We start from the raw sequence: 23,685 nt of genomic DNA, 5'->3' as shown, positions 1-23,685 counted from the left end.
ATTTAAAAACAAAACAAAAACAAAAAAAACAAACATTTAAAACAGATCCACCCTTCTATTTTTCCTTCTGCTCCAGTGCTCCAGTACTTCATCTGTCATCATCTGTCACCTCAGTCTCTATGCTCAGAGTGTAGCTAGCTGACTGTAGCTTTCAAACAGAGACTATTGTCATTTTTCAAAGAAAATTTCACATCTGTACTGTTTACATACATGTTAAAACACACTTGCCTCAACACCATTTAGAGTATTCTATGGCATTTTGCTAGCATTACTATACCATACTTTTATAAATGGCTGCATATTAAACCCCACTGATGATATGTATAGGCACAGCCTTGCACATCACAGTGCTATAACAACCCTTAGTTCTGAATAAAGTTAAATGCAGGGGGGGGGCAAAGATCTAGATGTATTTTAAGCATAAATAAATGACTATAAGATTAATATCAGAGAATCATTCAATCATAATCTTAACTAGAGCTGCATTGATACTGGTGCTACTGGTATCAACTACTGGCCCTATACTACTGGCACTTTTACATGTACTTGTAAAAATTGCTCTAATACCGACATGTGACGTAAGCCTCATGCATGTTGTTGCGTTAAAGACTAACAACATTAAATGGCAGGGATCTGGAAAATATCAAGTGAAGGTACTACAGCATTTTCCTACAATACAGGTAACCTGATAACACATCTAATAAACAGCATCTTTAAAAGCAAAAGTGCAAGGCCAGTTGACCTGAGCATGTCAAGCATTATCAGTGAGCTTGATTATTATAAACGAACTCAAGGTCCTGTGAAATGCATGCAAGCAAAGGTATTGGCAAGCGTGGAGCAGTGAAGCAAGCGTACAGAGAAATTGTCACATGAGAGCACTTCAGTTCAGCGAGCACTGAGCACTGAGAAGGGTCTGCACACTGCAGTGATACTGAACTGTGCACTCCAGTCGAGCCCCTTATTCAGACTGTACAGGATTTCCCTTGAGTTTTTTGTGATTGTTACGGCCAAAAATGCTTCATTTTGCTGCAGCTTTTCTCAAAATTTGCGAGTGTTTTGTTATTTTTTGCCGAAAACTACTTGTAATGGAGAAATCACAATTGCACGAAATTGTTTTGTCTTTCACAGTGATATCTGTTGGTAAATGAGACCTTTTAGCTGTACTCATGTTCAACGAACATGAAGTGAAGAGCTCTTTGACTGAATGCGCGTTGAGATGATGTGACATGAAGCATCTTGGCCCAAATCTACAGAAAATCTGCTGTAATTTTGAAAAATTGCAAGCTCCTCTGAATATTGCAGAGTTTGCTTGATTTTGTGCTCCTGTGTTCGCAAAATCCTGCAGGGACTCTCTATTAAAGATTATAGTAAAGATACTGTTTAAATGTCGCATCATCTTAGCCATAAACCCCAACATGAAGAGTTCATTTCTAGCAGCATACAGCAGCAGCCGTCATAAACAGAGTTTAGTAAAATGTTCCAACTGAGTAGGTCACTCATTTTGGTATCAGTATTGGTATCGAGTACCAAATAAAATTGACTCATACTCGTAGTGAAAAAACAGTATCAATGCATTCTAACAGTAACCTTAACCTTTATGATTATGTAAAGGGGTATTTGGGGTTCAATTCAGCCTCTAACAGTTTTCTTCAATTATACTAAAAGAGCAACTGCAAGAAAGATCCACTTTCGAAAGGCTGAAAATGTACACGCTAACTTGATTATGGAAGGCAAAGTGAGTGGGATAGAACAGGATAGCTACGCAATGGGCTTGCTGCTTCACAAGGATCCCATAGCTCCACAAAGAAATAAAATCAGTGGTAGAAATGACTCCTGCTACAAATCCCCAGCAAATTGAAACCACAGGGCTCTTTCTTCAGCTACAGGGTTTACGGGTTTACAGGGTTCGAGCTGTGTTTATTTTAAAAGGTGTAAAGCACAAACTATCATGACGACATAAGCAAACACGCCATGCATAGGACAGTGGTTTCAGTGGTTTATTTATTTTTTTGTGAGCTGCTTTGGCCTTGAACTGATGTAAGGTATTTTCAGTAATATCCGCTGCACTTCTCCCCAGCTTCCACTTTACAAGAACCAATGCCGTTAAATAAAAAGCTATGGCGGCCCACAGGACTAGAATGTTTAAAGAGTGTGAGGATTTAACTCGGGTGGAACTATCCCAGTGAGGGTGGTTACACTGGAAAACGGATGAGAAGCAATTCAAGTCCGAGTGGCTCGCTCCTTTCAACAAGGAGCAACTGGCGAGAAGGAGAGTGACCAGGGAAAGAGGCAGTGATTTCATCTTCAGCAAAAGTCTTGTCATATGTCACTATCTATTCTCATTTAATTGGGCCAGAGAGTTGGCATTGTTCTGTCTCAGAATGTCCTCGAAATCCAGTGTGCTCCAGTCAGCCCCAGAGGTGACCTGCCTCCCAGTCAGTCAATTAACAGCCCTACAGTCTAAGCCTTCCTGCACACCAGCCAGACCATGGGGGGAAAAAATTGAACAATCCAGGTCTAAACTGATTTTTGGGCAGGAACACACAGTGCCCATTTTTCCAAGGTGATGTACTTTGGGTTCATATCCTATGTAGGAATGCATGAGGCAGAAAAATTGTAGCATAAATCTGGCGCAGTATTCCCCACCTCCAAAATGTGTTATGAAGAGTTGTGATGAATTAAGAGAGAAGGAGAGGTAACGCGCTTGCTCAGCTCTTTCCATGCGGTTTGGTTAAGGGGACTGTGCAAGAGAACCACTGATGTATAACCAGGACCTTGCATTTAATTAAGCATGCCTCCTCCACTTTTTTCCTGCAAGTGTGCATAATCATTTCATACACTGCGATATCATCTGCTTAATGCACTATTTTACCATACTGTTAAACCCGGGTAATAAATCTCATCTAGCTTTCTTTTAATAGATGCAGACTGAATAATGTGTGCATTATATCAGTGGCTGAACCCTGATTTTATTTATTTATTTGTTTGTTTATTTATTTATTTACCACATCGAGAGAAAAGTCTTCACTGTGATCAGGTCATTCACTCCCACAGGAAAACATCTATATGCCCCTCAGTGCTCCTGAGTTAATTTTTGTTTCAGTTCATTTTGCATCAGATCATGCAGGTGATTCACTTCATACATCTCTACATGTGCTGTATTAACTCACCCCAGCATATGAATATGAATAAATGAAAACTAGTGGGATGTTTGGGATGTGGGCTATACGAATCTGTTAGTTATTAAAGCCTTTGGCAAAAATATCTGGAAACAGGAATAAGTGTCCAAAGTGGTGTAACAGAAAAGCATTCACCTTATCATCCGGAGATTCGGAAATTCGACTCCAGACGATGGCCATGAGTCAAGGGAGCAAAAATGCCCCCTGGATGGAAGAGGTGATGTTACTCTCTCCCCTGTCAATCACAGTCAGACAAGCCAATTGTGGGCATCTGTGAGCTCATATATGCCGAAGAGGGCAGATAGCACTTTCAGTTACGCTGCCCTGTAATGTAGCATGCAGAGGATGGCTTCACATGTTTTGCAGAGAGGAACATATATCAATTATATGACCATATGATAAGAAAGAGCTGTCAGGTGAGTGATAAGAGCTGGCACTGACAAGGGATTGTGATGTGTTACCATCTCAAAGTTGATTATTTTTCAATAATAAAGTTTTCTTCCTCTTATACCAAAGCAATTAGCCAATGAACATCAGCAAACCAAGTTATTTCCTGTTATCACTTACATTACAGCAGCTATAAATATTTGTTCCCTCAGCAGCCTTCATTTTTTCACTCTCCATACAGAAGTTCTCATAGTTGTTTGTTTTGTTTGTTTGTTTTTTAAGATTGTTGTGCCCAAAAATGCTCGATTTTGCTATGGCTTTTTTTTCTTCAAAATTTATGATAACATTTGCCATTTGAATTTTTTGTCCTTTTTTTTTTTTGCAGAAAACTACTTGAATTTGCAAAATTGCCATTGCATGGAATTGTTTTACATGGTCTCTTGCAGCGATGTTTACTGGTAAATGAGGACTTTTAGCTGTACTAAAGTTTGATGCACGTGAATCGGACAGGGCTTTGGCTGAGTGCGCATTTCCTTAAAGAAAATGCTATATCAATTATCCATTTCCATCCATCCATCCATCAGTTTTCTGTACCGCTTATCCTAACGCTTATCCACAGGGACATGCGGAGCCTGGACCCTATCCCAGGGGACTTGGGGCACAAGGTGTGGTGCACTCTGGATGCGGTGTCAACCCATCGCAGGGCACAATCGCACATATGTTCACACACTAGGGACAATTTAGAGACACTAATCAGCCTACAGCACACGTCTTTGGACTGGTGGAGGAAACGCCCAAAGCTCGGAGAGAACACGCAAACTTGCCGCATGTTATTGAGATTAAGCTTTGTTTAATAAAACCAAGCTTTTTTGATCCACTTCTTATTAGGCTATGGTTATATGGACTTATATGGCCATGCAAATCCCTGTGTATAACTTGTTACTACAGAAACACTAAAATACCTGAATGAATGCACTAATATAAACGTGACTTGCCGTGTAGCTGGAACTACCATCACAGCTATATGTTAGCATAGCTTCTAAGACAGATCAAAAGCTTTGGCAAAAGTCAGTAAATGATCATATTTCTGTTTATTCTTAAACACATATGACTTAATGCTGCCATTGAATGTACTCTATTATTCTCTGTTTCGCTTAACAAATATGCGGGAAACATCCTTCACCTTGTTATGGAAATCACAGATTAGATACAAAAGCCTGACAGTGGCAGTAATCAAGCACAGAAATTCTATTTTCATTCTTTCTCCCAAGGTCTCTGTTCATTATTTGGCTCTTCTGCTTCTTTTTTTTTTTTTTTTCTTGCCTGGCATGACTTTACATATTAAGCAGGGCCATGGATGCAATGGCCCACAATCTTTAAAATATTCCACAAAAGTGCCGGAGGATTTGTTAATTACCGTTCTGACATCTGTCCTCTGCGTAGGAAGGAATTATCAGAGAACAACAGCCATATTCTCCTCTCCACCTGACTAACACTGATGACAGCAGATGTCAAAACAGGCTCCATTAATATTAATGATCTTGAGGTTAAAATGGAAATCTTGTGTGCGTCTCTGGCCGGATTTGTTTAAAAATGTATTTGGCTGCTTGTCATTTGAAATATGCTGATTATGCCAAATATTCTGCAAAATGCTTTGCAAAATTGCTAACGAAATGTTTTGGACTAATTGAGTGAATTATTAGATGAGCCATGAGCATAGATAGTAAGGACAGTAATTAATGTAAAAAAAAAAAAAAAAATATATATATATATATATATATATATATACGTATATATTTAAATAAGGTTAAAAAGTACGTCATTGAATATAAAAAGAAGCATTATGAAAAACATGGTGGATGATTCCTGCCTAAAAGACTATCATGGCATTGATGAATGAAGTAATTATATTTTCACAATGCCAGCTGCAGGAACAGCTAAGTGCACAGAAGCTTGTCTTTATAATATCGATGACAGTTGAGATATTAGCCAACAAACTGGACTGATGGACTGACTATTGGAATTCTATTCAAACATTGTATACATTTCCTTCAGGAAGTACTGAAAAAACACATGAACATTGTATAATAACCTGCATATAAACCTCTAGCAACATGGCATGTTTGAAAATCATATACAACTTTCTGAAAGGTTTCTTTCATTCCTTCAGATTTTGAACAATAAACATGCAGGACAAAGACACTGTAGCCCATTCTGTGAGATTCTATTAATATGATTGGTATATTCATTTTCCAGGCAGCATCATAAAACACACTTTAACAAGATCCCTGTTTTTGTGGTATAATGAATATTTCAACCCCAGTGTGCCCCTCTTATAATTCACGTTACTGCCATTGGAGTGCTTTATCGCTTATAGAGAAAGAAGGGAAGATAGACAGAGGAGTGGTTAAAAAAAAAGAGCAAGAAAGAGAAAGGAAATAGGAGGGAGAAGATGCGGCAGAGAAAAAGCAAAGAGAGATAAATGGGAAGCAGAGGCTAAGAGAGAAAGGGAAAGAGACAGGGATGAGGATGAAAAAGCAAAGAAAAGTAGAAGAGGAAAAAGAAAAGAGAGAGTTTGAGAGTGGGAAAGAAAAATGTGAGTGGAAAGAGAGATAGAACTGATGCAAAAAAAGGAAAGCTAAGAGGACGATATGGACGCACTAATCCTATACTGGACAACAGTAACAGCAATTATACTGAAGGGTAATACTGAAATCTGCTTCCCTAGAGGGAGGAGTGGAAAAGAGAAACAGCAGAAGGCATAGAAAGCAGGGGAGGAACATATGGAATTGGGAAGTGAAGGTAAAAGTAGAAGTAGAAAAGATAGAGAGAGTTGGGCAGAGAGAGAGACTTTTTTTTACTTTTATGGTTCCTTTAATTCATCAATTTCTCTTATTTACATATTTACATGTTTTAAAAACCCTCAGACCCCACCTCACACCCTCACACCTAAAATTAAATCCAAATAGCCCCATCAGTCTTATCTTCATTCCATTTGAAATAAATCCATAAGAAAAGCATAGTCTGGTTTAGAGTGTCTTCGATGCTGCTGATGTATGCTGAAGAGTCTGTATCGTCTGCGTGGTGAGAGTACTCTTGGATTGTTATTTCTTGTGGAATTTTGTGCTGACTTAACAATTTTTCCTTATCAGGGAAGTAGCTGGAGAGTGAAACGTTCCGTTTTTTTTTTTGGTAAAAAGTGGTTTATCTGTGCTGTGGTATACAGAACCTCAGGCTGTTGGTGTGCGGTTTCTGAACTGTCAAATAATGTCAGTTTGTCTGATTCGATCTCTCCATCCTCCATATGCGTGAGATCTCCTCCTGTAGCGCCTTCACTCTCCATCACTGTAGTGTGCCGTGCCTCTTCTTCAATGTGTTCTTCTGGTGCTCTTGTATGGGCTCAGGATCATCCTCAGTGTAGACATTAGGGACAGGGTCACTGTCAGTGGCGATGGCGGTATCGTGTTTGGCACTAAAGCTATTTTCTGTGTACGTGTCAGTGTTAGCATCGGTGCAGATGTTGGTGTTATTCCTGGGTGCTGTGTTTGTCTCAGTGCTGCTGTTGTGTTCGTCACTGACCTCCTGTAGCTCTGGCTCCGGTGTGTTGCTGCTCTGCTAGTCATTTGCTCCAGGCCCTGATTCTCCGGTGTTCTCCCACTGGCTTTCCCCACGCTGATGCTGCCGTAACCCGGCCGAGTCGCCCCCAGAGCTCCCCGGCTGCACAGCTCTGCGTGAGCAGATCAGCCTTTTATTCCCAATATCCCCACACTCAAAACATCTCGGGCGTTCGGTGGTGGAAAAGACAGTGTAATGGCTGTCGCCGTCTTTGCACTTGAAATTTACATTGTGTATTGTCACGATTGTTTAGAAACATGAACACTTGTCTGTGGAATGACAGGACGTGTTTGACTGCAGAGTTCTTACAGCAAAGCGGAATGGTTGAGGCTGGCAAACTTTCCGAAGCAGGCCAGCTATTTCATGATCAGCTCATTTTTAATGAACGGGGGCACATTGGAGATGATGGCTAGTGTCGCAGGGGCAGATAGAGGGGTAACATGTATCATGACACCTCACTTATCATTTAAAATGTTCAATATTTAAATGAAAGAAAAGCAAAAACACAATCTCGCAGAAAACTTGGCAAGACACCAAACAGCTCTCATTCGCTCTACACACCACACTCACTCCTCCACCATGCATCTACAGAGAGAGAGAGAGAGAGAGAGAGAGAGAGAGAGAGAGATGGGAGAAAAAGAAAAATAGAGCGAAAAGAGGAAGGAAGTGGAACCAAACAGGGGAATGATCAAGTGAGAGATGCAAATGGAGAGAGTGCTGGGAGGTAGAGAGGAAATACAAAGGGGGCGAGAAGGAAGGTAAAAATAAAAACAAAGGAAAGAGAAACAAAGGAAAAGAAAGAGTGAATGAAGGTGAGAGAAAGGGAAGAAACATAGGGAAAAAGGTGGCAGAGTGAAAAGATGGAAAAGCAAGAGAATGGAGACAAATGAGAGAAAAGGAAGAAATATGAAATAAGTAAAAGAGAAGAATGAGAATGATGAGGGGAGCAATGGCAAAAGAAAGGAAGAAGAGGTAAAGTAAGGGAAGAGAATAAAGCGGAATGGAGGGCAAAAGATGTGTAGAAGACCTAAAGACATTAAAGTAAAACACATTCAAAGAAGAGAGAGGGGAAGGAGCAGGAGGAGAGGGGAGGAGAAAGAACAAGTAGAAGGGAAGAAAGAGGGGAAAGATAAGGACAAATGAATCTGAATAGACAAGAGAAAGAAAGAAGAAAAAGAAAATGAAGAATACAGGAAAAAGATGAAGAATGGAGAAAAGAGAGAAAGAAGAACGAATGGGGTGGAGTAGCCTACAGAAACAGAAGGGAGAAGAAATAGAGGAGAAAAAGAAGGAAGAGAAGGATGAAGGAATAGAAGAGAAAAAGAGGAAAGAGAACGAAAATAATAAGAGGAAAGAGAAGGAACAGACGGGAGAAACGTGGAAATAGAAGGAAGAAGAAATAAAGCAGAACAATTGGGGAAAGAGAAGGAGGAATAGTGAGAGGGGAAAAGGAAGAAGAGAGAGAAGCATGATACAGAAAAGAGGAGAAGGGTTCAGCTGTACACACAGCTGCCAGTCAGGCTTAACAAAGCCGTGTTTCACATGTAGAAATGTATCAGTTGGAATTACACTGCTGCAGCTGAATAAATACCTTCAGGCTTCATTTCCAGCAGCTTCTCTCCCAACCAGCTCCTATGATTTATGCTTTACAGCCTTTATCTCTCAGCCACTCTTCTCTCACTCTTCTCACACTGACGCTCTCTCCTCTGTCCACTCTTTCTGATCCATTCCCCTGTGTGTTTGTGTGTGTGTGTGTGCGTGCAAGAGAAAGAGTTGCTGATGAATTCGAATGCACTGCGTTACACATCCATCACATCATGTGTCCAAAGTTGAGCTCAGCTTCCATGCATAACTGTGACACACACCTCAATCACTCACACAACGACGCAGAGTGGACAAAGCTGCTTAAATGCCCAATCTACTATCTGTCTGTGTGTGTGTGTGTGTGTGTGTGTGTGTGTGTGTGTGTGTGTCTATACATGTGAATATACATTAGCCCACAATGTTTTTAATATAGTTACTAGAAGAGTCCACCATTCTTCTCTAACACAAACAAAATTCTCTTTTCAACTAAAAGCAGTAGGGGCAGTAACAGGCAGGACCATACATACAGCGGATATGAAAAGTCTATACACCCCTATTAAAATTGCTGGTTTATGAGATCATAAAACCAATGTAAATCCTGCAAGATCTTTCTCCTCCTTTAATGTGATACAGCAAACAAGAAAATTCAAACAATAAACAAACTGAAACATTGTAAAACAACAATAACAACAACCTGGTGTGCATACTCTTTTATATTAGGCCATGTGACTGTGTTCAGAATTATCCAAATCACATTCAAAAGTATTTATCATACACCTGTCGTCAATGAAGTGATTCTGATTAACCCCGGATGAAATCAGCTGTTTCTGTAGGATTTTTCTTGACATCCTCTTGCTTTCATCTGACTTCTGAAGCCATGGTCCGCAAAGAGGTTATAAAGCATGTATGGTATCTCATTGTAGAACCGTATAAGAGGGGTACAAAAGAATTTGCAATACATTAGTTGTACCATGGAACCGCGAAGTCCATCATCAACAAGTGGAATTAAAGTCACTCCATCACTGGTCACTCCATTCATGCGACAATAATCTCTTGTGTTCTTCACATGTCTGGGCTATGGAGTGTGTGGCTAGAAGAAAACATCCAAGCCCACCTCAATTTGTCAAACAATGTGGCAAAATGTGTTATGGTCTGATAAGACCAAGGTAGAACTTTTAAGGCATAATTCTAAATGATATGTTTTGCACAAAAACAAGACAGCTTATCACCGAAAGATCTCCATACCCACAGTGAAGCATGATGGAGGCAGCATCATGCTAGGGTGCTGTTTCTCTTCAGCTCAGACTAGGGCTGTAGTAAAGATAGAGGGAATCATGGATAGCTCCAAATACTTTATTTTAGCACAGAATCTGCAGGCTTCTATTAGACAGCCGAAGATGAAGAGAAATTTCACCTTCTAGCACAACAAAGATCCAAAGTATAAATCCAAGTCAACAAAGGAATGGCTTTAGATGATGAGGATGGATGTTTTGGAATGGCCCAGTCAGAGCCCAGAGCTAAATCCTATTGAAAACCTATGTAAAGACTGCAAGAGGGCTGTGTAAAGGCGTTCCCCTCACAACTTGATAAATCTGGAGCATTTTTGCAAGGAAGAGTGGAATAAAATTGCCAACTCTGAATGTGCTAATCTGCTAGACTCTTATCCAAGATGTGTTACAAGCAAGAGGTGCTTTAATGTAGTTTTAGTTAAGGGTTTTGCACATACAGTATATGAAAGCAGTTTATTTTAAGTTTTTCTTTTTTTCCCTTTAACTTTCTCTTTATTTATTTATTTATTTTCTTCAAAAGAATTTTCTTGGTTACTATATCACGTTAAAGGTAGAAAAAGATTCTGACATGACATCACCAAACCATGCAATTTTAATAGGGGTATGTAGACTTTTTAGGTGCACTGTATATTTCAATTTCTTAAAGAAACAAAGAAAACTGTGTCTGTTTTAATGACATACTGCTGTAAATAATAACTTATGACCATTATAAATAGTTTCCTGTACCACCTGAGCAGACCAAACCTGACGCTCATCCCTTCACAGTGGCACCTGTTGCTGTTCTAGCGTTGGCTGTTTGCAGCCTTGATCCACTTTAAGTGTCAGTAGAAATAACCACTCAACAACATTAAAGTAATATTTGTATTTTCAGGTGTGGCTAGTGGTTTTGCTATAAGTTCAACCATGAAGACTCAACCTGTTCAGAATTGTTTAGAATGTTGTCCACCCTTGACAAGCCATAACAACCGTATGAACTGTTACAGTAATTGTGTAAGAAATAAAACATGCTGTTATAGAAAGAGTGGTGTGATGAAGCCTGTCACAAAACTAGATGCTCTATTCCTCTTATGCCACAGCATCACAAATTCCCCCTATTAACACAAGCAGGCTGCTTCTGCGTTTATGTTTTTGTTTACAAAAATCACCTTAAAAAAAAAATCAAGCTTCAGCTAAAATGTAATCAGTTGTTTGTAGTGGACTCAGACTTGTGGATGCAGCTGTATGAGTATGGAGAACATAAACATGTGGAGAACATCACCTCTGAGAGGAATAATATAAACAATTAACATTAGTTCATTGTTAAATTACATATTAAATTAAAGTTTTAGAAACTGCTATACATTAGTAGTTAATTCCAGACAATTTAGGTAAAAACAAACAACAACAACAACAACAACAAAAACATCTCTTATAACTCAGGCAAGATCTAGGACGTACTCTATCTATAAAACCATAATCTGATTATCTCCTAGTGTGAAGTCCAGACTGACTGGGTCAGACAAAATCAAAGGAAGCTGCACATTTCCATTTCACATGTTGATATTATTCACCTCATGCATTTTTCCTTTTCAGAAACTCCATCTGATCATTAATGTTCTGGCCGGATTAGCATAATATCGTGGCTGGCATCTTAATTCATTCCTGCCATGTTGCACAATTAAGTACAATTAAAATTACAAACAGTTTCACTTTAAAACAACACAAATACAAGTTTTATATATGCATCAGTACAGGAGCAACCCATAAAATACATGCAGGTGATAAATATGAAAAAAAAAAATAAATAAATACACATTATAATTATTAAGGATTCCTGAATTCTGCAAGCTTGGAGCTGTGGGTTCAAAGAGCAATGCATTCTCCGAGAAAAAGTGGGACAGCTTATTACCATACTAAAAATTACCCAGCATGCAGAGGTAGACCTGACATACTATTTAGCTAAAGCTTTTCTTAGTTAATCTAGTTAATCATGATATTACAGTTCTTTTTTCCCCCTTATTAAATCTTATTAATTCTTGTTCCTGGCTTATTATTAATGTCTTTTCCACACTGCAAATGAACAAGAACAACGAATCAGAACAATCTTAAATTCAGTTACGACTCTGGCACAAAAAGAACCTTCCGTTAACTATGAACCTAAGGTCTATGCCAGGAAAGAATGATAGAGAACAGAGGCTGTTAGCAATAACAATTCCTTTTCGATGTTTCTTCTAGCACTGACATTTTTCATCCAGTGTTAAATCGTTGGCCTCTCACCTCGGCAGTGCAGGGTGTGTAAAGCCAACAGTGTGATTCATCTGTTATTGTCAACATTCTCCGCTCGTGCTGGATGGCACTCTAATCTAAAAAACAGACGCCTTTGGATTTCAATATTTAAACAGCCATCGCATTTGTATTCTATGATCTGAATGTTGAGAGGCTGACTGTAGTGAGAACATCTAACTATACACCCTACAAGTTTAATAATGCTTTAAAATGTATGGGTATTTATAGCATAATATTTACCGTATATTGGGACAGTGAGCGGGGGGAAAAATTACACCGTGAAAAACAACTACTGCACAGTGGCAACAATTTAAATGCCCACCTTGAGACCGAGCTATAAACAGGTTCCTCCCTTCTAATATACTGTGTTCATTATTTCTTTTTCTTTTCTTTAAGCTTTCAGCTCCATTTGTGGCTCCGTATCATAATACGTTAAGATCATTTATGCACATTATGCATCACAGTTTTAAATTTGAAACCAAAACCAGTTTTGTTTTGTTTTGAAAAGCTGGTTTGAATGAAAGCCTATTGTGACGTAAGTCATCACACTATCAGTACCAAAGTGTCGTACTGACCAACTCTGTTTATCAAGCAGATTTATCATCTGTGTTAGCTACACTACAAGTGAAAATATCTTGAGTGTAGTTCAATCCATCTAGTATTTCTTATTATACGGTTACGATAAACGAAATAGAAGATCATTAAACCTGTTTGAAGACAATATTGCTCATTTCAGACTTGCTGTTTTCTTTTTCTATTGGCAGATGATTTTGCTTCTTTTTAGAAATAAATGCTTACAATCAGTGAAATTATCTGTCAGTAGAGTACTATTTCTTACTATAGTGGCTTACTATTTTATGCTTGAAATAAGTACTAATCGCTTAAAATAGGTTTCATAAGCTTGTATTTGGTTGATTGTCATCTTATAATACGAAATACTACATATATCTGGCTATATTCAAGGTATTTCCACTTGCTAAGTATTTTTTTTTGCATTGTAAGGGATTGACAGAATAATGATGTATGATTAATTATGTGCAATGTTCTGTAACGTGAAACTCGACGTGTTTGAATGAAAGAAAGAAAGGCTGGAAGGTAAAATACATGCATTTAACAGTTACGAAATGAATTCCTAAATAATAAGCATCAAGTGAATAAACATAGGATAGTGATTAAACTAATGAAACTCACACTTAAGCCATTATTCTGTCTGACTGAATAACCTAATCTTTGCCTGTTATGCTGCTTAGCACTCAAAGCTTACCTGTGATTACCTGATAACAGAATCCCAGCCATGTTCAGTATAACTTCACTCTTGCTCATGTGATACTGATTAAATATTAAATGGTGAAAGATTGCAAATGTTAATAATAATAAATGAAACTACTGTATTTCTTGAGCAGTAGATTTTAGAATATTATCGTGCAATGACCCACGAGAGGTTGTGCGTTGCAGTGATTTAATTATATGCAGCTGTATTTTACATAACCTCCTGTTAAGACTGTTTGCAGATTCCATTCCAGTCATGGACCAATACTAACTCCGTCCCAACATGCACTGGCCAGGTAGCTCCATCCTTATTTGGTCAATTTTACCCTCTGACTCGAAGATGAATGTTTCTGTCTCTTTTGATGCAATATTTATTTCTTCCTCTGCAGCTCTACTCTGAAGGTTTCTCTTCCCCTGTTCCACTGTGATTTGGCTTCTACATCACATTAGCTCACTTTATTCTCCTGACAGCCAATCAGTGGACTGCACAATTCTGTCCATCTGCTTTTCTCTTTGTCTTTTTTTTTTTTTTTGCATATTTTCTTTTCATTTCCGCTCCAGATATTTTCTGTTGAGCCTCATGAGCAGGCCTACGTTCAAGTGCCTGCAGAAGTTTTCAATTGCCTTTTTTTTTCAGGCAATCACATCTTTCCAGTAATAAAGAAGTCTTTCAAATTGCTCTTCGTCAGAGTGATCAAAGCCTTTGCACAAATAAGCCCTGACTATATATCAGGCTTGGGCATTCAGTAATTCCAGGGGTTTCAGTTTCGCAACATAAAATAATAAAAATATGCAAAGACGCCCCCTTATATAAAAACTACAGGTCACCGAACATGCAGAGAATACTTTTTTCATTCCCAGGATCAGCGATGTAAGACGAAGGACAAAACAGTCACATCGGTAACTATTTTTCCGGGAGGGGGGTTTAAATCCTGTAGGTGCTAAATTAACTAGTTCTTCAAACTTTCAACTTTGCTCTTTCCGTGTAAATAAAGTTTAGTATAAAAACATAGATAATTGTGAGTTTGTTTTTTATAATGGGGCAACAGCAGAGGAAACGATACCGAGGTTAAAAAGTCTTGCATGATAGGACACATAATAGGATTGACGTAAAGTCAGTAAGACTTTGAGCTTATTTAAGTGAAACAAGCATTTCATGACAATAGTATTTGTCAAACTTGAAACCCCTGCAATCACAGACAAGTTCCTTTTTTCCCATAATTTAATTCAAAAAGTGGAACTTTCATATATTCTAGATTCATTACACATAAAGTGAAATATTTCAAGCCTTTTTTTTGGAAAACGAACTTTTCCACGATATTCTAATCTTTTGAGATTTGCCTATATAGCAGCATGATTGTAAAAGGGCATTTGGCACGAAACCCCTGTGATCATGGACAGGTATCTGAAGTTATAGCAGTATAAATGGAAAGGGTATTTGGCATGAGACCCCTGTGATGGACAGGTATCTGACGTTATAGCAGTATAAATGGAAAGGGTATTTGGCATGAGACCCCTGTGATCATGGACAGGTATCTGAAGTTATAGCAGTATAAATGGAAAGGGTATTTGGCATGAGACCCCTGTGATCATGGACAGGTATCTGAAGTTATAGCAGTATAAATGGAAAGGGTATTTGGCATGAGACCCCTGTGATCATGGACAGGTATCTGAAGTTATAGCAGAATGAATGGAAAACCCCTGTGATCACAGACACATCTGCAGCAAATGGCTTTTCTTCCCAAACTGCGCATGATCGTTGACCTATGCAGATTCTCAAAATAGGCCATGCCTACATGATGATACAATATTTGTTACGCTGTCCTGAAATCCCTGGAAAAAAGTGCCTGCCATCAGGCTTGACTAACCCTTCTTCCCACGCACACACACGCACACACACACACACACACACACACACACACACACACACATATGCCACCTCATATACACACATACAATTGGGGGGAGATGCACTAATTACAATTCACAACCTTACCTTGATGTCAACCAAGATTGAACCCTGAACAGTAGTCACTTCCAGGTAAATGAAAAAAAAAACTATGTGTGTGTGTGTGTGTGTGTGTGTGTGTGTGTGTGAGAGAGAGAGAGAGAGAGAGATAATAGTAGCTATGCTTGCATGTGACCTTAAATTACTGTATTGTGTCCAGAATTGAACATTCCCTCCAGGATTTAGTGATTTTGCGATTGCAGAAATGAATGCAAAATCAAGGAAACTCCACAATATTCGGAGGAACTTGCAAGTTTTCAAAATTACCGCAGATTTGGGCCAAGACACGTCATTTGACATCATCAGAACATGCATTCAGCCAAAACCCTCTTCGATTCATGTGTGCCGAACATGAGTACAGCTAAAAGGTCTCATCTAATTCAAGTTGTTTTCCGCAAAAAAAAAAAACACAAGAAACTCCACAAGTTGCATCATATATTTTGAAAATTTTTGGTCGCAACAATCACAAAAAAAATCTTGTACAGACTGATTTAACCTGCAATTACAGACCACATTAATGAGGCTTCTGCTAATAGCATAAACCCCAGACCTAATTTATAGTTGAGCTCTAGACCCTTTATAAGCCATCAGTGATTTCTCATGCAATGGCCCAAGCTCACCATCAATATAAAAAAAGCACAGTAATGCACCATTCCAAATTACCTGAGCCTCGGCAATTTAGTGAAAGACGAGTAAGCCGTTGCCATCTCCTCCTAATCCAGTGAAACCGCACTTAATCGACCCCAATGAAGCTTTTAAAACTTTAACAGAGTGCAAATGAGCAGCACCCATGGGAACTCTGGCAGCGACGTCTTAGAATGCCCAAGTAGCACTCTCACTAAATGAACAAGAGCCTCGGGAACTGCTTTTGCCTACTGTTGCATTTCCTAAAAGATGTGAGTATCCCAATATTTCAGCACTATTTACAGTCAATTTAAGCCTGATATAACATGAAATGCAACTGTAATTAGCAGGGCTTTGATGGCTTTCTTATTCTTCAGGCTAGTGTGCTGATTAGATATTCAGCATGGCCTCTTAATCCCTAAATGTGTGACACTAAGTACAGCTTTACTGAAGACTAGAAGACCATATTTCTCCCTTTGCTAAATAATAGTCTGCTCTTCTTTATAGCTGTTTATGACTGAGTCACGATAAGACCATTTCTGCTTTGTAGAACATTGGGGTCTCAAATTGGTGTACTACATTTGCACCAACATCTGAACTTCAGGCTATTTATAGACATCAAAAGATCCTTAACGTTCTTGCATCAGGCTGTAGATGCACCACTGGCGTTAAGTTTGCTTTCATTAGATGTCTCCTAGGTGTGAATGATTCCAGGTGACAGATGGAGAAACAAACATAAGACAGTAAAAAGAAAGCGGCTTTGTCCCTGACAATCAAATTCTACCTGTGTTTGTGGAATTCTACCTCAGGAAAGACTTGTGGCTGTTTGTGTGTTTGCTGCACTCAGAGGCCGTGGATTTCGTGCCACATAATCTGGAGTATTCGCAGTCATTTCGTCTCTGGCTGCATCAGCCCTATTCGCATTCGTCGTCTCCGCAAGATCAGCAGTAATTGATTGTGTGTTTTGCTGTTGCTGTGATTTCAGATAACCTCAAAGAGACTAAGCTCCACTCATATTCCACATTATGCTGACGCACGCACCCGTGCATACTAAAAAGTATCTCTCGATTATTTAATCATTTATAAGTCTCAACATCTATAATCATGGACCCATAGTCTTTGGCACATCTGCGATGCGCACAATCCAACCCTTATGAAGTGTTGTATGTTGTACGTTCCTCCAAAGCTGTTGAAATATTCAGTCGCAGTACTACTCATCACATGCTCACTGACCAAATCCACATTCGGGCCCCCTCTGATGAAGACAGTTGTGCCGTGGCCTCTCCTGAGTTACGCACCCTCGGGCCAGTTTGAACATATTTTAATACATGCCTGCTCACCTACCAGTGTGTTCATGTACACGAGGTTTAGGTCAGAACTCCAAAAAAAAAAAAAGAGAAGCAGAGAAGCAGGGAAGTGTGTATCAGGCTTTGAATACCAAATAACGTTGGCCCAAACACTCCACCATGCTGCCCCTGAGCTAGACTTTTTTCTCTGTTTGAATCTTTTGTTGATTCTGGGAGTGCACCGACCTGTGCTAGAAGAGCTGTTTTTGTGTGTGTATGTTTGTAGAGCACAGCACATCGGGCAAGGTGTTCTTTTTGCAGGGAAAAGGCTATGGCTATGGATTCTGTTTGTGTAAATAATATCACACATTGCATTGCGATTTCATCAAAAGATCAGAAAGTAGTAGGTGTGTGTGTGCGTGTTTGTGCGTGTACGTATGTGGTGTCTTTTCCTCTGACACTGCATTATTTTTTTTTCATAGAGGAAGCTTTTGTGTGTGTGTGTGTGTGTGTGTCTCTGTGTCTCTTTTCCAGAACGAGAGTGAGCACATTAGGAGATGGGCAGAAGATGTCTGTCATCGTTCAATGTCTATTTCATCTCTTGTTTTTTCCTCATTTCATCCCTCTATTTCACTCTATAACCCGGTAGGCTGTTTACAGAACCCTGCTTGCTGGACTGAGGTGGTTGTATCATTTTGCGAGGTTATTTCATATTATGTTAACCCAACTTTTTGGTTAACACAACATTATGCCTGGGTTGCCTTTTAGGACTGCAGCATTTGGTTTCATTTTTCTGCTGGAACCCTGATTAAAAACAACCCCAAATTTGAATCAGTTCTGTTGCCACAACATCACAGGATGCACCAAAAAAAACGACTGAGCATTCTCAACTGATAGCAAGAAGCATAGCAAACAACTGAGAGAAAATCTGTAAGTACCGTCATTACCAATAAAAAAATAATAATAATCCAGTGAGCAGGTGGTTTGAAGTTGAAAATGCCTTGGTCATGAGAAAGATTAAAGGACCAGACTGGTTTGAGCTGACAGGAAGTCTATAGTAATCACTCTTTACAACCGTGGTAAGCAGAAAAGCATCTCAGGATAAACAACAGATGGGCTAAAACCAAATCGGCTTCTACTGATGTCAGCCAAGAACAGGAATCTGAGGCTCCAGTGGTCACAGTGAATCCTGGACATTATATAGATAACATAACATCTGAAAGCATAGCTAGCTCTATAAACCAGATACCGCAACATTAATCTGTTGTATTTTTTCCTCATAAGATTGGTTAGCTGTCAAGTTACAGGTTTTCTGTCCACTTACAGCAGTGAGCATTGACTGTAATTTACCTCTGGTTACAGACAGTCCCACCAGGATTTTGTGATTTCGCAATCACAGACATTAATGCAAATGCCGCAGTATTCAAAGGAGCTTGCAATTTTTCAAAATTATCGCAGATTTCCTAAAAATCTGGGCCACAACATGCATTCAGACAAAGCCGTCTTCGAGTCGCGTGCATCGGACATGAGTACACACAAAAGGCTTCATTTACCAACCAATGTCAATGTGAAAGACTGCGTAAATCAATTTCCTGCAACTGCAAAAGCGCCAATTCAAGTAGTTCCATCCATCCATCCATCTTCAACCGCTTAATCTTTTCAGGGTCACGGGGAACCTGGAGCCTATCCCAGGGAGCATCAGGCACAAGGCGGGGTACACCCTGGACAGGGTGCAATTCAAGTAGTTGTTTGTTGTTGGTTTTTTTTTAAAAAAGCCACAGCAAGATCAAGCATTTTTGTCTGCAACAATCACAAAATACCCCTCGAAGTCGTGTATGGCCTGTACAGTACAGAAATTACTTACCTTTACCTAAGTTTGATATTTAATGTTATCTACTGTAGCTTGCATCGAACTTTAGATAACCACCAAAGTTAGCTATAGTCAGAAAGGCAGAACTAGTTTTAGCAAAAAAAAATAGCATAATTAAAAATGCAAGCTCACTAAACAGACACCCACAAGCTCACTGCTTTGTCTACCAAGGGCTTCTGAGAAGACAAATGCCCTCCTTTGGGAACAACGCACACGATGAGTAACAGTCTCTGAACAGAGCAGGAGATCAGTAGCAGCACCTGGTTTCATTTCAGTTCACTTCAACTCTGGACCTTGGTGTCGTGTCAGTGTCGTGACGCGTACGTTGTACGTTCTTTGCTCAGTAGTTTATGTATTTTTATTAGTTTACCATTTCAGACTGACTAGAGGAACCGTTATAAGCCAATTGTATTTGTTATCAAATACATTTTTGAAAAAAAACTAATTAAAAGGAACATTTTAAATAACCCAATGTTATCCTTGTGGAAATGAATTAGCACTATTGTTACATGTATCTCACGCCAGTTCTCCAAATCACTTGGATTGGACTTAATGACTGTAGATTAGTCTGTTGCCATGACAATTTATCAGCGTAATCTGAACTGTAATCCATGCTCAAACTGGAATTCACTTCAAATCTTTGGCAGGAAATGTTGGGTGCAATTTGAGACTTGCTTTGCAATCAAAACCCAGGTCTAGATAAAACTTTTGAGACAAATCTCAGAAGTTTGCCAATGCATAAAGCTATTCTCCTCTTGCTTCATTTAAATGACATTTTTCTGTAGTCAGCAGAAACTGTCAAACACTCTCTTATGCCAGTGTGTTAAAAAGTAAAAAAAAAAAAAAGAAAAGTTGTTGCTGAATGACTTTGATTTCCTCAGCTATGGCGTTAAGGCAGATTTATTTCCATATATTCAAGTGTTGATACTTGAAGATTATTATGTGTCCTTGTGAGACTTCACTTTAAATCTGAAGACAATATCTCTACATAATATGCATCTAAATTAAGAATAGATGATGTAATTGCTGTATTGTTACTCCTCTGCCAAAGTACCTTTGGCATACATTGCTGCCTAGTTGCAACTTGTCATATTTATGAAATTTAATCACTAAAGTTTTTGCTCTTCATTCCTTATGAAGGTCACAGTGTTCAGTATGTAGGTTCAGAACAAATGCGGTTAGGATCCAGAGGAGGGAGCCAGTGTACACAATACACCATTCCTTATTAACACCTCGCATCCAAATTACCAAATACTAAATATTGCTGAAAATCACCGCTGTAGTCATACCTGAGACAAACCAGATGCGTGATGTAACTTCCTCTAGCACTCATTTGCGCTCGAGTCTGAGTCAGTCATCTCACTCTCTCTTCCTTTCTCCCTGTCTCCTGCACACAATGTTTTCTGATGCTAGGCTGATGGCATATTTATGCAGCAAAATGTTAATGTCAAGAGCCAGCTACCATACTAGTCACAGCTGGAAATGCTGATCTCATTTATATATTTGTTCCTTTGCGTGCTGCTAATGTGTGCATGTGCATATGTGTGTGCCTTATACTCATATCATGAATTATAAGACTGTAACGAAAGCTTCTTCTTTTTTGTTGGATATGACTGTATCCACAGCTCTGGCAGTGAGATCTCTCACCCCAGTGATTTGGTGAGAACTGATGGCGATGGTCAGAGTGCCCAGATCATAACGATTACTATTGGAGAAGCGAAGTGGCTCACAGAGGTGCTCTGAAAGCTGATTTTTCCAAATGCAACACACAGCAGGTTCTAAATAAAAAGCAGAGGAACAAAAGAGAATGGCAAACCAACACAGAGCAGGCGAGTATTCTTCAGACTGCTCGGACACATTGATTGGACACAAGTGGAGGATCAGTCACCCACTGAGAGGCAAAAAGTGCAGAAATACAAAGCACTAAACAATCAGAGAGAGAAAGAGAGGGAACAAGAGCATAGATTATACATAATCTGAGACACACTGCCACACAATCAGGCCTAAATTAACAAAAATTAGCCAGAAATTTCCTCTGTCATAGTACCACAAGGGGGGTGTGTGTGTGTGTGTGTGTGTGTGTGTGTGTGTGTGTGCGTTCATTAATTTCAAATATCTGTCTACTATGAGTTACAGAGTAACTTTCAAAGTACAATTTTACTGACAGGAACACCCAGCTGATTAAAATGTTAAATACATTTTTGGAACAAACTATTTTCTTTGTCAAATATTTTTAACCTTCAAATAAATAAAGACTTTGATAGCAAACCGAATTTACCCATTGCTGTTAAAATGACCTCAAGTATGGTCAAATATCTCAATCTCAAATATCACTATGACTCAACTATCCATCTTCCATCTTCCTTATCTTAGACAGGGTAATGGGGAGCCTGGAGCCTATCCCAGAGAACTCGGGGCACAAGGCGGGGGACACCATGGACGGGGTGCCAACTCATCGCACGGCATAATTGCACACCAATTCATGGCAAATCCAATCAGCCTACTGTACAGCGCATATCTCTGGACTGTGAGAAGGAAACAGGAGTACCCAGAGGAAACCCCCGAAGCACAGGGAGAACATGCAAACTATACGCACACAGGGTGAGGGCGGGATTCGAACCCCCAAGCTCAGAGTTAAAAAATGAATGACTACTGACTTTTTTTCAGATCTGCTGGTTACCACAGAACATGTGTTCAGTTTCTCTGTGTGCCCTTGTCTATGTGTGTTAAACTATACATTAGGGGTGTGAATCATCACAATGTGCATCTCAATACATAGTATACTATACCAGTGGTTTTCAAAGTGGGGGCCGCAGCCCCCTTGGGGTCCGCCAGGGGGATATATTCAGAAGTCTGTATTTTTAAAGACATCTTGCAAAAGGGGGGCCTCGGTCAAATTTAATGTAATTTGGGGGGCCTTGCCCTGGAAACGTTTGGGAACCCCTGTACTATACGATACTAAAAGGAAACAAGTAACGATTCAATACACTATACTTCAGTACCGATCCGACATGATTCAATACGGGTCTGATCCTATATGATTCAGTTCGGTTAAATTTCATTCAAAAGAAAAGGGAAATGCATTGATCCTAGTTTTGACTCTATATGGAACAACAATACAAAATATTTCATCATTGTTTTTATTTTGTCTGAGAATGTGCACTACTTAACGATCTGTACTACTTTAATTCTGTGTACTATTCTCTCCCCAAATCTTTCTCTCTTTTTTTGCTGGGATTTTTCACTAAACTCTTGTGTAACTGGGTTCCAGAATATCCATCATGTGGCAAATTTTCTCAAAACTTTCAAAATGTGACAGCATTTTCTATAACACTATAGGCGTGCATGTCCTTGCGAATAAAGCAGCCAACTGGGTGAAGAGCTCTGAAAGAAACTGCTAAAGCTAGCATCTTTAGCTGCAGGTAAACTTTACCCTATGCCACCTTCATAGGTGTGTAGCAAAGCTTGTGATGCTCATGTATTTTATGGCAGTGTTGCCTATAAATTTTGCATATAGAAGTGCTTTTGTTAGGATTTCCCACTGAGCTTTTGTTGGATCTGAAGTATTATCAAACTTTTAATTTGTCCATCAAATGTCGTGTGCATCATTTCTCAATGGCAATGTCAGTTTTAGCCGTTTTTCCTTATCAGATTTAGGCTTGTAAACCGACGCGGTCGTATCAGAGACTGTTGGACCGTGTTCCAATTCAAATCATTTTGTCTTTACACTCCTGCTATACTACACATGAAAATCTGTGTGGGTGTGAGAAAAACGGTTAGCAGGGTTCACACTCAGTTTGTACAATATGTTCCAAAACATTTTCCATGACTTACATTAGAGCTGTTCATGGATGTGAATCCCAGGCTCACGTTTACCAACGTCCTTATCATTCAAGTCATTAAGACCATCACAAAAGGGCTTTAACAGTCCCTTACCTAATGACTGAAACACACTCACACACAACCCATTCCTCCTCAGGTTTTACTGGACTATTATAAATGTAGTAAACATGTTATTTTTAGAGACCGGTAGCTGATTAAATTGAAAAGAACTGTTAAGTTAAATCCCCCAATCAAAGAACCAATCCACCAAGAATGTGATTCTCCTGATAAAAATAAATAAATAAATGTAGATATGCTCTTTGGGGGTAATAGGAATTAATAGGAGTATAATATGTATATTACCATTACCATTTCTGTGATCTCAGTGATTATATATATATATATATATATATATATATATATATATATATATATTCTTCACCCCCCCCAACCCCCCACCCCCCAATTTCTAGATCTTACTAAAACT

The 23,685-nt window shown here is 39.1% G+C and overlaps 1 protein-coding gene across 2 annotated transcripts in view; it reads right to left on the bottom strand.

Annotated features, from left to right (window-relative positions):
- Window positions 1–23,685, bottom strand: part of tafa5 (TAFA chemokine like family member 5) — a 143,019-nt gene that overhangs the window by 117,977 nt on the left and 1,357 nt on the right. The window lies entirely within an intron of this gene.

The sequence above is a fragment of the Ictalurus punctatus genome, chromosome 19 (genome assembly GCF_001660625.3).
Source record: "Ictalurus punctatus breed USDA103 chromosome 19, Coco_2.0, whole genome shotgun sequence".
Taxonomy (NCBI): domain Eukaryota; kingdom Metazoa; phylum Chordata; class Actinopteri; order Siluriformes; family Ictaluridae; genus Ictalurus; species Ictalurus punctatus.
This window is presented reverse-complemented; position numbering and strand designations above follow the sequence as displayed.